General features: G+C 39.5%; 1 pseudogene; it reads left to right on the plus strand.

The window, feature by feature from the left end:
* The first annotated feature begins 923 nt into the window (after positions 1-923).
* LOC131274179 (phenylalanine--tRNA ligase beta subunit pseudogene) lies at positions 924-2,472 on the plus strand (annotated as a pseudogene).
* The last annotated feature ends 11,505 nt before the right edge of the window (positions 2,473-13,977 follow it).

The following is a 13,977-nucleotide window of genomic DNA, read 5'->3' on the forward strand; positions in this document are numbered from 1 at the left end:
AAGTGAAAAGACAGACAAACCAATGGGAGAAAATATTTGGTAACCATATATCTGATAAGAGTCTAATATCCAACATACATAAGGAAATCCTATATCTCAAAAATGAAAAGACAAACAACCCATTTTAAAAATGGGCAAGGGATTTGAAGAGACACTTCTCCAATGAAGAAATAAAAATGGTTCAAAAGCACAGGAAAAGATGCTCAAAATCACTAGCTATTAGGGAAATGCAAACCAAAACTAAAATGAGATACCGTCTTACAACCATTAGACTGGCAGCTATTAAAAAAACAGAAGACTACAAATGTTGGAGAGAATGCAGAAGAATGGGAACCTTCATCCACTGCTGGTGGGAATGTAGAAGGATCTAGACATTATGGAGGACAGATTGGCAGTTCTTCAAAAAGCTAACTATAGATTTGCCATATGACCTAGCAATTCAATTGCTGGGTATATACCCAGTAGAACTGAAAACAAGGACACAAACCTATATATGCACAACAATGTTCATAGTGGCATTATTCACCATTGGCAAAAGTTGGAATCAACCCAAATACCCATCAACACATGAATAGATAAACAAATTTTAGTATATACACACAATAGAATATTACTCAGCTGTAAGAAGGAATATAGTACTACAACACGGGATAACACGGATGAATCTTGAGGACCTTATGTTGAGTGAAGCAAGCCAGGAATTGAGGGACAAATATTACGTGACCTTTCTGATATGAATTAATCAAATTGAACCATCTCAGAGAGCTAGAGTCTGGAAGATAGCCTTACAGGAAATAGGAGGGGAGAGGGAGTTGGTGAGCCAATGTCCACATGGGCAAAATCTGTGATAAGGTGGAGGTAAGCAGTTGTGCAGTGATGGGAAGCTGAATAAGATTAAGTGCAGGCAGTGCTCCTGATTCGCCATGTCGACTCTTAGTGTGAAGCGGGATTTGCTCTTCAAAGCCCTGGGCCGGATTTACACCAAAGAAGAATTTGATGAACTATGCTTTGAATTTGGTCTGGAACTTGATGAAGTTATATGATCTCCTGTGTCTGGAAGGATTGGTCAGAGGACTTCAAGTCTTTAAAGAAAGGTAAAGAAGATGAAGGCCCCAGTCTATAAACTTTTAATGCCTAATGGAGAAATCCAGAAATTAATTATCACAGAAGAGACAGCTAAAATACATCTTTATGCTGTAGCAGCAGTTCTCCGAAATATAAAGTTCACTAAAGATCGCTATGACAGCTTCACTGAACTTCAGGAGAGATTACATCAAATATTTGCAGGAAAAGAGCTTTGGTTGCTCTTGATACCCATGATTTGGACACTTTGTCAGGCCCATTTACTTGCACTGCAAAGCGTCCTTCAGATATCAAATTCAAGCCTCTAAGTAAGACAAAGGAATATACAGCGTGTGAACTGATGAACATATATAAGAATGACAACCACCTTAAACATTATTTGCATGTCACTGAAAATAAGCCCCTATACCCAGTTATCTATTATAGCAACGGTGTCATTCTTTCAATGCCTCCAGTCATCAATGGGGATCATTCCAACATAACAGTAAAGACTAAAAGTGTATTAATTGAAAGTACAGGAACTGACTTTACTAAGGCAAAAATAGTCCTTGATATTATTTTCACTATCTTCAGTGAATATTGTGAGAATCAATTTATGGTTGAAGCAACTGAGGTAATTTTTCCTAATGGAAAATCTTATACTTTTCCAGAACTGGCTTACTGAAAGGAGATAGTGAGAGCTGATCTCATTAACAAAAAAAGTTGGAATCAGAGAAACTCCAGAAAATCTTGCAAAGCTTCTGACCAGAATGTATTTAAAATCAGAAGTTATACGCAATGGGAATCAGATAGAGATTGAAATCCCTCTGACCAGAGCTGACATTATCCATGCATGTGATATTATAGAAGATGCAGCTATTGCTTATGGATGTAACAACATTCAGATGACTCTCCTGAAATCATAGACCATAGATAATCAATTTCCCCTTAATAAGCTCACAGAACTTCTAAGACAAGACATGGCAGTGGCTGGGTTCACTGAAGCACTTACCTTTGCTCTGTGCTCCCAAGAAAATATCTCTGATAAACTTGGTTTGTATATCTCTGCCACAAAGGCAGTACACGTAAGTAATCCTAAAACAGCTGAATTTCAGGTGGCACACACTACCCTTCTTCCTGGCCTCCTAAAGACAATAGCAGCTAATTGAAAGATGTCCCTTACTCTGACATCATAGTAAAAGATTCCAGCAGAGATGTAGGAGCAAGAAACTACAGGCATCTCTGTGCTGTTTATTACAACAAGAACCCTGGGTTTGAGATAATCCATGGACTTTTGTACAGAATTATGCAGCTGCTAAATGTGCCTTTTGGTGAAAAGAAGGGGGATATATGATCAAAGCATCAGAAGATAAGACAGATCAACTGAACCCAGAGTTAGCAGCAATATAATGAAGACTTTAAGTCCTCTTTTTGATATTTTTTTTTAGTTTTGTTTCATTAGGGATAAAACTTTATTTCAATTAATTGTTAGTATATTACCCTTTTCCCTCCAGGATTAAAAAAAAAACACATTTTTCAGAACTCTTGTAAAGGGACACACAATATACATCTGTTCTAGCTGAGCCATGATAGCCCTACAGGGCTTACCTAAACTGGCTCCTTCAAACCACAGGCCCCATGGTAAACCTACTCATCCAAACTGGACAACTGGGAAAACCTAAATTGAAGATTTGTACTCGAAAAGCAGCCTGTCTGAAGCCTTTAGGGCAGAAGATAAAAAACTTACTCTGAACTTACCCAGAAAGACTTCACATATGTTAATCAGGTAATAAAGTTGCTCTAAGAAGTATGGGAATCCTTTTCCCTGAAATTCCAACTACAAAAAAAAAAAAAAAAGACTAAGTGCTGATTTCTCATCTGAAACCATGGAGAAGGAAGACAGTGGTATGACACAGTCAGAGTAGAAAAAGAAAAATATTTTCCAGTCAAGAATACTATATCAGGCAAACCTGACATTCAAAAATGATGGAGAGTTCAAAATATTCATAGATAAACAGAAACTAAGAGAGTATGTCAATAAGAAACCTGCTCTTCAAGAAATACTAGAGGGACTTGTGCAGGAGGAAAGAAAAAACCATATGGCTAATGTAAGTAATTCCTTGAGAGTAATAACTGAATGTTAGTGGAATAAACTCACCTGTCAATAGACACAGATTGGCAGAATGGATAAGGAAATATAACCCATCTATATGCTGTCTACAAGAAACCTACCTTAGACCCAGGGATTCAAGGAGGTTGAAAGTGAACAGCTGGAAAACAGCCTTACAAGCAAACAATAACTAAAAAGGGACAGGAGTAGCTACACTATTATCAGAAAAAATGCAAAACTATTTTGAGAGACAATGATAGACAATACATAATAGTAAAAGGGGTAATCTTTCAAGAAGAAAGAAAAATCATAAACATTTATGCACCCAACCAGGGTGCCTCAAAATACATGAGACACTAAAGTGGGGGGAGGGAGGGGTAGCATACGAACCAGGAGAGGGTCAGGTGTTGGTGGAGAGTAAAATGCCGAGAAAATCATATCAAAATATAATAAAGAGGGTTACCTGTTTAGAATGCTCGGAGGGGAGGGTCTGATGCAGGACGGGCTCCTGGGGAATGTCTAAATGCTCATTCTGCCAGAGTGGGTGACACCATGGGGTAGAAACCCAAGTAGTGAGAGTGGGGGTGGACCCACATCCTGGGGAGGACTAATGCCATCCAATAGAGGGAACTGTATCCCTCGAGAGAAAGGGTGGCTCCCAGGGCATTGGGGCAGTTGAGCAAGTTAGGCCCTGAACACTATTCCATCTATCTCTGGAAGTGGCTCCTCAGGAAACGGAGGTTGGCTATCACTGAGGGCACCAAGGTGGAAGGGAAAATGGACGTTAAATGTGTGGAACCAAAGTAAATGGGGGGTAAGAGAGGAGTTTCTTGAGAGTACACAAGGATGGATATAAAACATGTAATATTACACCATAACATATAGGAGATGACAGACTGATAATGTAAACCATAATGTAAAACATAGGATAACTAAAAATGTAAAGAACTGTGTATCCTAAAGTATGCACCACAATGTAAACACAGATGTCACCTTGTTAGAAAGCTAATGTCTCAGACTCTGTACATCACTTTAAGTAAATATGATATGAATAGGGCGTAAGAGTATCACTGTGGAAGGGAAAAGGTTTTCTGGTGGATGTGTGGGAGTGCTGTATATTATATATATACATTGCTGTGGTCTAGGACTCCTGTGAAGAAAAGCTGAATAATTAGGGGGGGGGGGGGGAAAAAAAAAAAGAAAAAAATAGTATGTGGAATTTTTTCAAGTCAACATTCTTTATCTAAGTTCTTTATCTAACTTTATCCAAGTTCTTTATCTATCCTTTAAACTCATCGCTATATGCCATTCCCTAGTAAGGGACCATGACATTATATTGGGCTTCAAATTTTGGGGAGTTCTGGATCACAGAGTGTTTCAACAATGGCAATGAAGGGATACTGGTATGGGATACCAATGACAGGTGATATATGACTGACAGGGAGCTGTACAGAACATATGTCCAGGGTGCATGGTAATGTTTGGATATACTCATAGTGGCAACAATTAAAAACCACAGTAGGGGGGGTACTGGGTTCCTGGCCAGTGGTGCTCTGTCGTGGTCCCTAGGGGAGCAGCGACAGTCTCCCAGGTACAGTGGTGGGGACCGGGAGGGAGTGAGGGTTCAACAGTGAGCCCCTGATACTAATGACTATGCTTGTGAGCTGATAAACCCAAAATAATAACAAGGCCTAGAGCAACTTTGTGCCTGGGAATTTCCTTCTGTCAGCCTTCATGTTACTCAAATGTGGCCAGTCTCGAAGCCAAACTCAGCATGTAAATGCAATGCCTTCCCCCCAGCGTGGGACATGACACCCGGGGATGAGCCTCCCTGGCAACGAGGGACCACTATCAACTACCAACTGATGATGCAACTGGAAAATGACCTTATACGGAAGGTTCAATGCGGATCAGCAGAATATCCATGTCTACATAAAATACCATGACTTTAAAATGCTGTTTGACCTAAAGTAAGGGGGAAATGGAAAGGAGAAATGAGTTTATATGGCTACGAGTTTCTAAAAAAGAGTCTGGAGGCTGGCAGAAGGTTTGCCCTCATGCACAACTGAGCAGAGTCAGAGAGACAGATAAAGCAGATACAACCCCCAGATATTGGTTCCTTTGAGGGCTAAAGAGACCCATGGGAGTTATGGTCATGGCCGATGGGGTTAACTACCAGGGCAGATGGCCCCTCTTTGGAAATGGTGTTTATGTGTGATGAATCTGGACTCAGATGGGATCTCCCTTCATAAGACTTTCATGCTAATGTGCTGGAGGTGCAGTTAATGTTGGGGTTTAAGATATATTTAGGGGATTTGAATCTCTGGACTGACAATGTGATAGCCAGATCCTGAGCCTCAACAGACTCCAGCACCTACAATCTGATTTATTGGACTTACCACACTCAGCTAAGATGGAGGTGAAGAAGGGCAACCACCACACCATGGAGCCTAGAGTGATTACAACTGAAAATGGGAGGATTGCATCCAGCATCCAGGTGGAATCTGAGCCTCCTCTTGACATAAAGGTGCAATGGACACAACCAATCCAGTGTCCACATAGAAGAGGTGGCATTGGATTGGGAAAAGTGGACATAATGGACAAAGGGTATGGGGAAAGGCAGGAAGAGATGAGAGGTGGAGGCGTCTTCGGGACATGGAGTTGCCCTGGATGGTGCTTCAGAGGTAATCACCGGACATTGTAAATCCTCACAGGGCCTACATGATGGAATAGAGGAGAGTATGGGCCATGATGTGAACCAATGTATATGAGGTGCAGAGGTGCCCAAAGATGTACTTACCAAATCCAATGGATGTGTCATGATGATGGGAACGAGTGTTGTTGGGGGGGGGGGAGAGGGGGGGTGGGGGGGTGGGGTTGAATGGGACCTCACATATATATTTTTAATGTAATATTATTACAAAGTCAATAAAAAATTTAAAAAAAAATACATGAGACAAACATTGGAAAAACTAAGTAGAGGAATAGATGCCTCTACAATTATCATAGGGGACTTTAATATATCAATATCACCGTTAGATAAAACATCTCAACAGATCATCAATAAAGAAACAAAGACTTTGAATAATATATTAGAGGATCTGGATCTAGTAGACATATACAGAACACATGACATCTCTGATATGAATTAAGCAAATCAAGCTGTCTCAGAGAGCTAGAGACAGGACAAGGGGCTTACAGGAAATGGGGGAAGAGGAAGGTAGTGAGCTGATGCCTACATGGGCAAAATCTATGATAAAGTGGAGATGAGTACTTGTGCAGTGAAGAAATAAGATGGGGGCATAGGGGTACTATTGGGTGGGGCTTTGCAGGCTTGAGGACAGCTAGATGGGAGGATGGGTCAGATGGTTGATTAAAATTGAGGGGAGGATTTGGAGTGAGCAGGTGAACATAGGAGAGAGTGTCAGGTGCCTGGTTGAAACTATAACGTTGAGAAAACTCTTTAGAAAATGTAATAAAGAAGGGTTACTTGTTTGGGTGTTTGACGTGGAGCATCTGACAGAGGGTGCATCTCAGGCAGGTTTATAGGGAGTATGTAAGTGCTCATCTTGTCATACTGTGTTATATCAGTGGGTGGAGACCCATACACTGAGGCAGGAATGTGCTGTACCGCCTTCCTGGGGTGGACTGATGTCCTCGAACAGAGGAGAAGGTATCTCTCGAGATCATAGGTGGCTCCAATCAGGGATGACAGACTAGAGTGTCAAGTCCTCAGCATTGTTGTATCTATGAATCTTGTCCTTCAAGCAGTGAAGCTTGGTTATCACAGTAGACCCTGAGGGGAGGGGGAAAGAGGAATAGAATGGATGGAAGTGGTGGTAACTGGGGGGCAATGAAAGTGATCCACAAGTTCATTCAACAATGAATATAAGCCATGTTAAATTTCACCGAAAATTTATAAAAGTGTATAGTCTAAAATGTAAACCATAAAGTAAACCATAAAGTAACCAAAAATTTAGAAAAGTGTACAGTTTAAAATATAAATCATAATGTTAACCATAATGGAACCATGGTTGGTAGGTATATTTCAATATGCTATAGGAAATATAGTATCCACATGTAAAAAGGTCATTGCTGGGGAAGTGGGCAAAGAGTTTGATGTTGGGTATATGGGAGTCCCCTATATTGTATAAGTGACTTTACTGTGATCTAAAACTTTTTAGAAGACAAAAAAAGGACATAGTAGCTGAGGAAGAAATGGAGGAATCTCCTGGGCATAAACCAACCTCAGTGCCAAGCACAGATTCAGTAACAGTGACAGAAGAGGCATGTGTAGAGAGGTCACATCTGAGTCCAACTCCATCACACTCATTCAGGGCCTCTTGCCCTTCCAAATAAATTTTATAGTTAGTTTTTCCAATTCAGTAAAATATCTTGGACAACCACCAAGACAGTGGAAGAGTGAGGAGCTCCTAGAGTCAGCTCCTGCTACAGGACAATTAGTAAACATGCAGAGCTCTCTGGAGCTTTCTGAAACACCTGTTTGGGGGTTTCAGGAGACCATAAGAGCATCCTACAACATCCTTGAAGGAATGGAAAGAGGAGACTGCCCATCTGCAGAGAAGATTTGTAAGTAGTGTGCTCCAAGCCATGGAAGTCAGAGCCCATCTGCCACTGGAGGCACAACACACCTCAGGAGCTGTTCTGTGACTGGAATTGAAAGCCCCCACTTCCCAAAAATGGGGAGGAAGAGACAGTTGGGCACCAGCTTCAGCTACTGATCAGAAAATTCAGCAGACTAAAGTCTAATCCTAAGAATAGCTAAAGTTTGAGCCTGTCCAAGTCAGAAAGAAGCCAGTAGCTGCCATCTTAACTCCATGCTTGCCAAGAGGGGAAGCAGAGCAGAGTGAAAATCACAGTGCTGACAAGGTGGGGCAAGATGGTGTCTGAGTGAGTGCACCTTATAGTCTCTCCTGCAAAGAAGTGGCTAAGCAGCATTGGAAATTTTTCTGGACCAGGCTGTTTTGGGGCTTTGCAGGACAGGAAGTGTCTAGATATCAATTTTGTAGGACGGTGACAGAGAAGATTTGTGTAAAAGGTAGAATGTAGGGTCTCTTTCATGGAGATCAGGGCTGCACATGAGACATTTCCCCCTGGGGCGGGTGGCACAGCAGCAGTGATTCCTGGAGGTGCTGATGTGCTGAGGAATTTTTAAGCTCTGAGCGGGCTATTCGGGGGCTTGCAGGACAGGAAGTATTTGGAAACCAATTTGGTGAGACAGAGACGGAGGAGATTTTTCTGAGACATGGAATTTTGGGTTTCTGACATGGAGATCAGAGCTTCCGGCTAGAGCCCCACCCTCTAGGGCTAGCAGCCAATCTGCAGCAGTCCTTGAATTGATTGTAATACAGAGACATCCCCAGCAGGCTGTTTCTGGGGCTTACAGGGCAGGACGTGTCTGGAAGAAGATTTGGTGAGACAGAGACGGATGAATTTTTTTGCGTGATGTGGAATATTGGGTTTCTGACACGGAAATCAGAGCTTCCAGCTACAACCCTGCCCCTCTAGGGCTGGCGGCTGATCTGCTATGGTTCTTGAATAGTTTGCAATACAGAGGCACCACCAGCAGGCTGTTTCGGGGGCTTGCAAGGTGGGAGGTGTCCTGAAGTCGACTTGGTGAGACAGTGACAGAAGAGTCTCTTGTGAGAGGAGGAATTTTGGGGTTCTGATGCAGAGGTCAGACTTTACGGATGTGACACTCCCCCATAGGGCTGGCGCCCAGCTACAGGGATCTCTGAAGGCTGTGTTGCACTGTGGTGCTCCCAGGCTCCCTGTTAACTGGATTTGTGGTTCCCAGGTCTGTGTCCCCTAAACCCTGGTGGCCCACACCCCAGAGACTCACACCTCTTGAATCTGCAATATCACAGACTTCCCATCCCTGAATCCACCACGCTCTGAGGGCCATCTGAGGTCCTTAATTGTCCTAGCCCTTGGGGTTTACGTTGTTTTTTTTTTCTTTCCTTCTTCTTTTACTTCTTTTTTTTTTTAAATTGTCTTGGTTGCTAATATCGCATTATCTCCTAGTCTTTTCTCCCATTGTATCCCCCAAGGTCCTTTTTTGTTTATTTAGGGTTTTTTTTTTTGTTTCTTCTTTTCTTTTTCTTGCTTGTTTATCTCCCTTTTCTTTGCGCACCCGCCTTTTTTCTTCCTCTTTTTTTTCTTTTCTCTCTTTTTCTTCTTATCTTATTTTATCTTAATTATACAATAGGTGCTGCAGGGAACGCCTCACATTTGCTGGGTTTCCTCATCCTCCATTTCCTCATTTCTGTGTGAATTGATTTTGGCCACCTACACTATCCCCTTTCCCCCACATCTTGCTATCCTCCATCATCTACTGTCTCTCCTACATTCCACCTCCCTTTCTTTGGTCTCCAAATTGTCTAACTTTTAATTTCTAATACCTTTGTTTTGTTTTCTGTATTTTATAGACTCTTGATACTCTTGTATTTTTTTCTCTTTCCTTCTCTCATCAAAACACTGGCTTTTTAATTCATACTATATTCCTCCCCATATTGAGTTGACTATCTCATTACATGTACTCTACTTACTGCTATAACTCTACACAACTTATATGAATCTAATATCCATTCTCCCAGATCTCATATTGTTGCTGTGTTAACATTTATTACCAATACTACCTTATACATTTTCCTTTTTTACTCAATTGCCTTTCCCTGGCCCTAATAATTTCTTTCAAAGTGAACTCAGCCAGCAACAAGAAATTAGAATAAGAAGAACAAAGTGACAAAGAGAAGACATAACACTTATGCAAGAACAACAGCTAATTAACCCCCAAGACTAGACAAAGAAGCTAAGGAACTGATTAAACCCATCAAGATAAAATGATGACCAGACAGCAACAAAAATCTACAAACCAAACCAGTAATCAGGAAAACATGCCTGAATTCAATGAACAAACTAAAAACCAGGAAGGTGAGCAGAACTTCACACAAGTAATTAAAGATCTCAGAACATATATTAGAGACAAACTTAATGAAGTAAAGGAAGTGTTTAACAATATGAAGAAAACACTTGGAGAGGAACTTGCAGAAATATGCAAAAAGATAGCAGATATGATGGGAATGAACACTACAGTTCAAGAAATCAAAAATACACTCTCAGCAAATAGCAGCAGATTAGAAGAGGCAGGGGAGAGAATTAGCAAAGTGGAAGACAGTACATCTGAAATAAAACAGATAGTAGAATTGATCGATAAAAAGATAGAAAAAATAGAGCTAGAATTTAGGGACTTGAAAGACAATGCAAAACGCACAAACATACGTATTACAGGCATCCCAGAAGGAGAAGAGAAGGGAAAGGGGTCAGAAGGGGTGTTGCAGGAAATAATGGCTGAAAACTTCACAAATCTACTGAGACAGAGAGATGTATATATCCAGGAAGCACAATGCAACCCAAACATCATAAACCCAAACAGACCCACCCCAAGATATATACTTGTCAAATTATCCAATGCTCAAGACAAAGAGAAAATTCTAAAAGCAGTAAGAGAAAAGAAAACCATCACATACAAGGGAGGCTCCATAAGATTAAGTGCTGATTTATCATCTGAAACCATGAAGGCAAGAAGGCAGTGGTATGATATAGTCAAGGTACTAAAAGGGAAAAATTTCCAACCAAGAATACTCTATCCAGCTAAACTAGCATTCAAAAATGATGTAGAGTTCAAAATATTCACAGATAAACAGAAATTGAAAGAGTATGCCAACAAGAAACCTCCCATTCAAGAAATACTAATGGGAGTTTTGCAGGAAGAAAGGAAAAAACAAGAGAGGTAGAGTTGGAGGAGAGTGTAAGAGCAACAAAAAGACAAAAAGAGAAGAAAAATGAACAAAATATGACAAACACAAGTCCAATCAAAATATGGCTAACGTAAATAATTCCTTGAAAGTAATAACACTGAATGTCAACAGATTAAACTCACCTATCAAAAGATCCAGACTGGGACATTGGATAAGGAAATATGACCCATCTATATGCTGTCTAGAAGAAACACATCTTAGACCCAGAGATTCATGGAGGTTGAAAGTGAATGGTTGGAAAACAATCTTACAAGCAAACAATAACCAAAAAAAGGCAGGAGTACCTATATTAATATCAGACAAAATAGACTTTAAATGTGAAACAACTGTGAGAGATAAAGAAGGATACTACATATTAGTGAAAGGGACAATCTCTCAAGAAGAACGAACAATCATAAATATTTATGCTTCTAACAAGGGCGCCTCCAAATACATGAAGCAAACACTGGAAAAACTAAGTGAAACAATAGATGCCTCTGCAATTATAGAGGGAAATTTTAATACACCACTATCAACTTTGGACAGAACATCTCAAAAGAGAATCACTAAAGAAACAAAATATTTGAAGAGTATATTAGAGGAGCTGGATCTAATAGACATATACAGATCATTACACCCGAATACAGCAGGGTTTACATTTTTCTCAAGTGCACATAGATCATTCTACAAGATACACCAGATGCTAGGCCTCAAAGAAAGGCTTAATGAATTCAGAAAGTTTGAAATCATACAAAATAATATCTCTGACCACAGTGGAGTGAAGCTGGAAAACTGCAAGGGCCATAAGGCCAGATTTCATATAAAAATATGGAAATTAAACAGCACACTCTTAGAAAAACAGTGGGCCAAAGAGGAAATCTCAAAAGAAATCAATAAATACCTTGAAAGAAATGATAATGATAACACAAAATACCAGAACTTATGGAATGCAGCAAAAGCAGTACTAAGAGGGAAATTTATAGCCATAAATTCATACATCAAAAAAGAAGAAAGAGCAAAAATTGAAGAACTAACTGCACATTTGGAGGAATTAGTAAAAAGAGAAAAAAGTAACCCCACAGGAAGAAGAAAGAAGGAAATAACAAAGATAACAGCAAAACTAAATGAAATAGAAAACAAGAAAGCACTTGAAAAGATAAGTGAGACCAAGAGCTGGTTTTTGAGAAGATCAATAAAATTGACAAACACTTAGCGAGACTAACAAAGAAAAAAAGAGAGAAGATGCAAATACACAAAATAAGAAAGGAGAAAGGAGACACCACTGACCCCACAGAAATAAAGACTATCATAAGAGGATACTTTGAAAAACTATATTCCAACAAAAATGACAATTCAGACATTCTTATAAACCATAAGCAGCCCATATTGATGAAAGAAGAAATTGATGATCTCAACAAACCAATTACAAATAACGAGATAGAATCAGTCATTAAAAACCTCCCAACTAAGAAGAGGCCAGGGCCAGACAGCTTCACAGGTGAATTCTACAAACATTCCAGAAAAAACTAACACCACACCTTGTAAAACTCTTCCAAAATATTGAAACAGAAGGAACATTACTGAACTCATTCTATGATGCCAACATTGCCCTAGTACCAAAGCCAAACAAAGACACCACAAGAAAGGAAAATTACACACCAATTCCTCTGATTGTAAATGCAAAAATACTTAACAAAATACTTGCTAATCATATTCAACAGTATATTAAATGAATTATATATCACAACCAAGTGGGATTCATTCCAGGTATGCAAGGATAGTTCAGCATAAAATCAATCAATGTAATACACCATATAAACAGATTAAAGGGAAAAAATCACATGAATATATCTATAGATGCAGAAAAAGCATTTGACAAAATACAGTGCCCTTTCTTGATAAAAAAATATTCCAAAAGATTGGAATACAAGGAAATTTCTTGAATATGACAAAGAGTATATATGAAAAACCCACAGTCAACATCGTTTACAATGGTGAAATCCTAAAATCCTTCCCTCTAAGATCAGGAACAAGACAAGGATGCCCACTCTCTCCCCTTCTATGTAACATTGTCTTTGAAGTACTTGCTCAAGCACTGATGTAAGAACCAGATATAAAAGGCATTCAAATTGGAAAGAAAGAAGTCAAAATTTCATTATTTGCAGATGACATGATCCTATACATTGAAAACCATGCAGGTCTACAACAAAGATTCTAGAACTCATAACTTAGTTTAGTAAAGTCGCAGATTATAAGATCAATGTGCAAAACTCAGTCGCAATTCTGTACACCAATAATGAGCAAGCTCACGAGGAAATCAAGAAACAAATACCATTTACAATAGTCAATATAAAAATCAAATACCCAGGAATAAATTTAACTAAAGATGTAAAAAACTTATACACAGAGAACTACACAAGACTGTTCAAGGAAATCAAAGAAGACCTAAATAAAGGGAAGAACATTCCCTGTTCAGGGATAGGAAGACTAAATATTATTAAGATGTCTATCTGACCAAAATGGATCTACACATTCAATGCAATCCCAATAAAAATCAACACAGCATTCTTTAAGGAACAAGAAAAACTAACTATGAAATTTATTTGGAAAGGAAAGAGGCCCTGAATAGCCAAAGACATGTTGAAAAAGAAAAACACAAATGGAGGAATCACACTACCTGACTTCAAAACATACTACAAAGCTACAGTAGTGAAAACAGCATGGTATTGGCACTAGGAGAGACACACTGACCAATGGAACTGAAGTGAGAGTTCTGATATAGATCCTCATAGATATAGCCATATAATATTCAATAAAGCCACCAAACCGTCTCAACTGGGAGAGAATGGCCTATTCAACAAATGGTGCCTGGAGAACTGGATAGCCATAGGTAAAAGAATGGAAGAGGATTACCATTTCACACCTTATACAAAATTCAACTCAAGATGGATCAAAGATGTAAATATAAGAGCCAAGACAACAAAG

This window comes from Dasypus novemcinctus, chromosome 18 (assembly GCF_030445035.2).
Source record: "Dasypus novemcinctus isolate mDasNov1 chromosome 18, mDasNov1.1.hap2, whole genome shotgun sequence".
Lineage (NCBI taxonomy): Eukaryota > Metazoa > Chordata > Mammalia > Cingulata > Dasypodidae > Dasypus > Dasypus novemcinctus.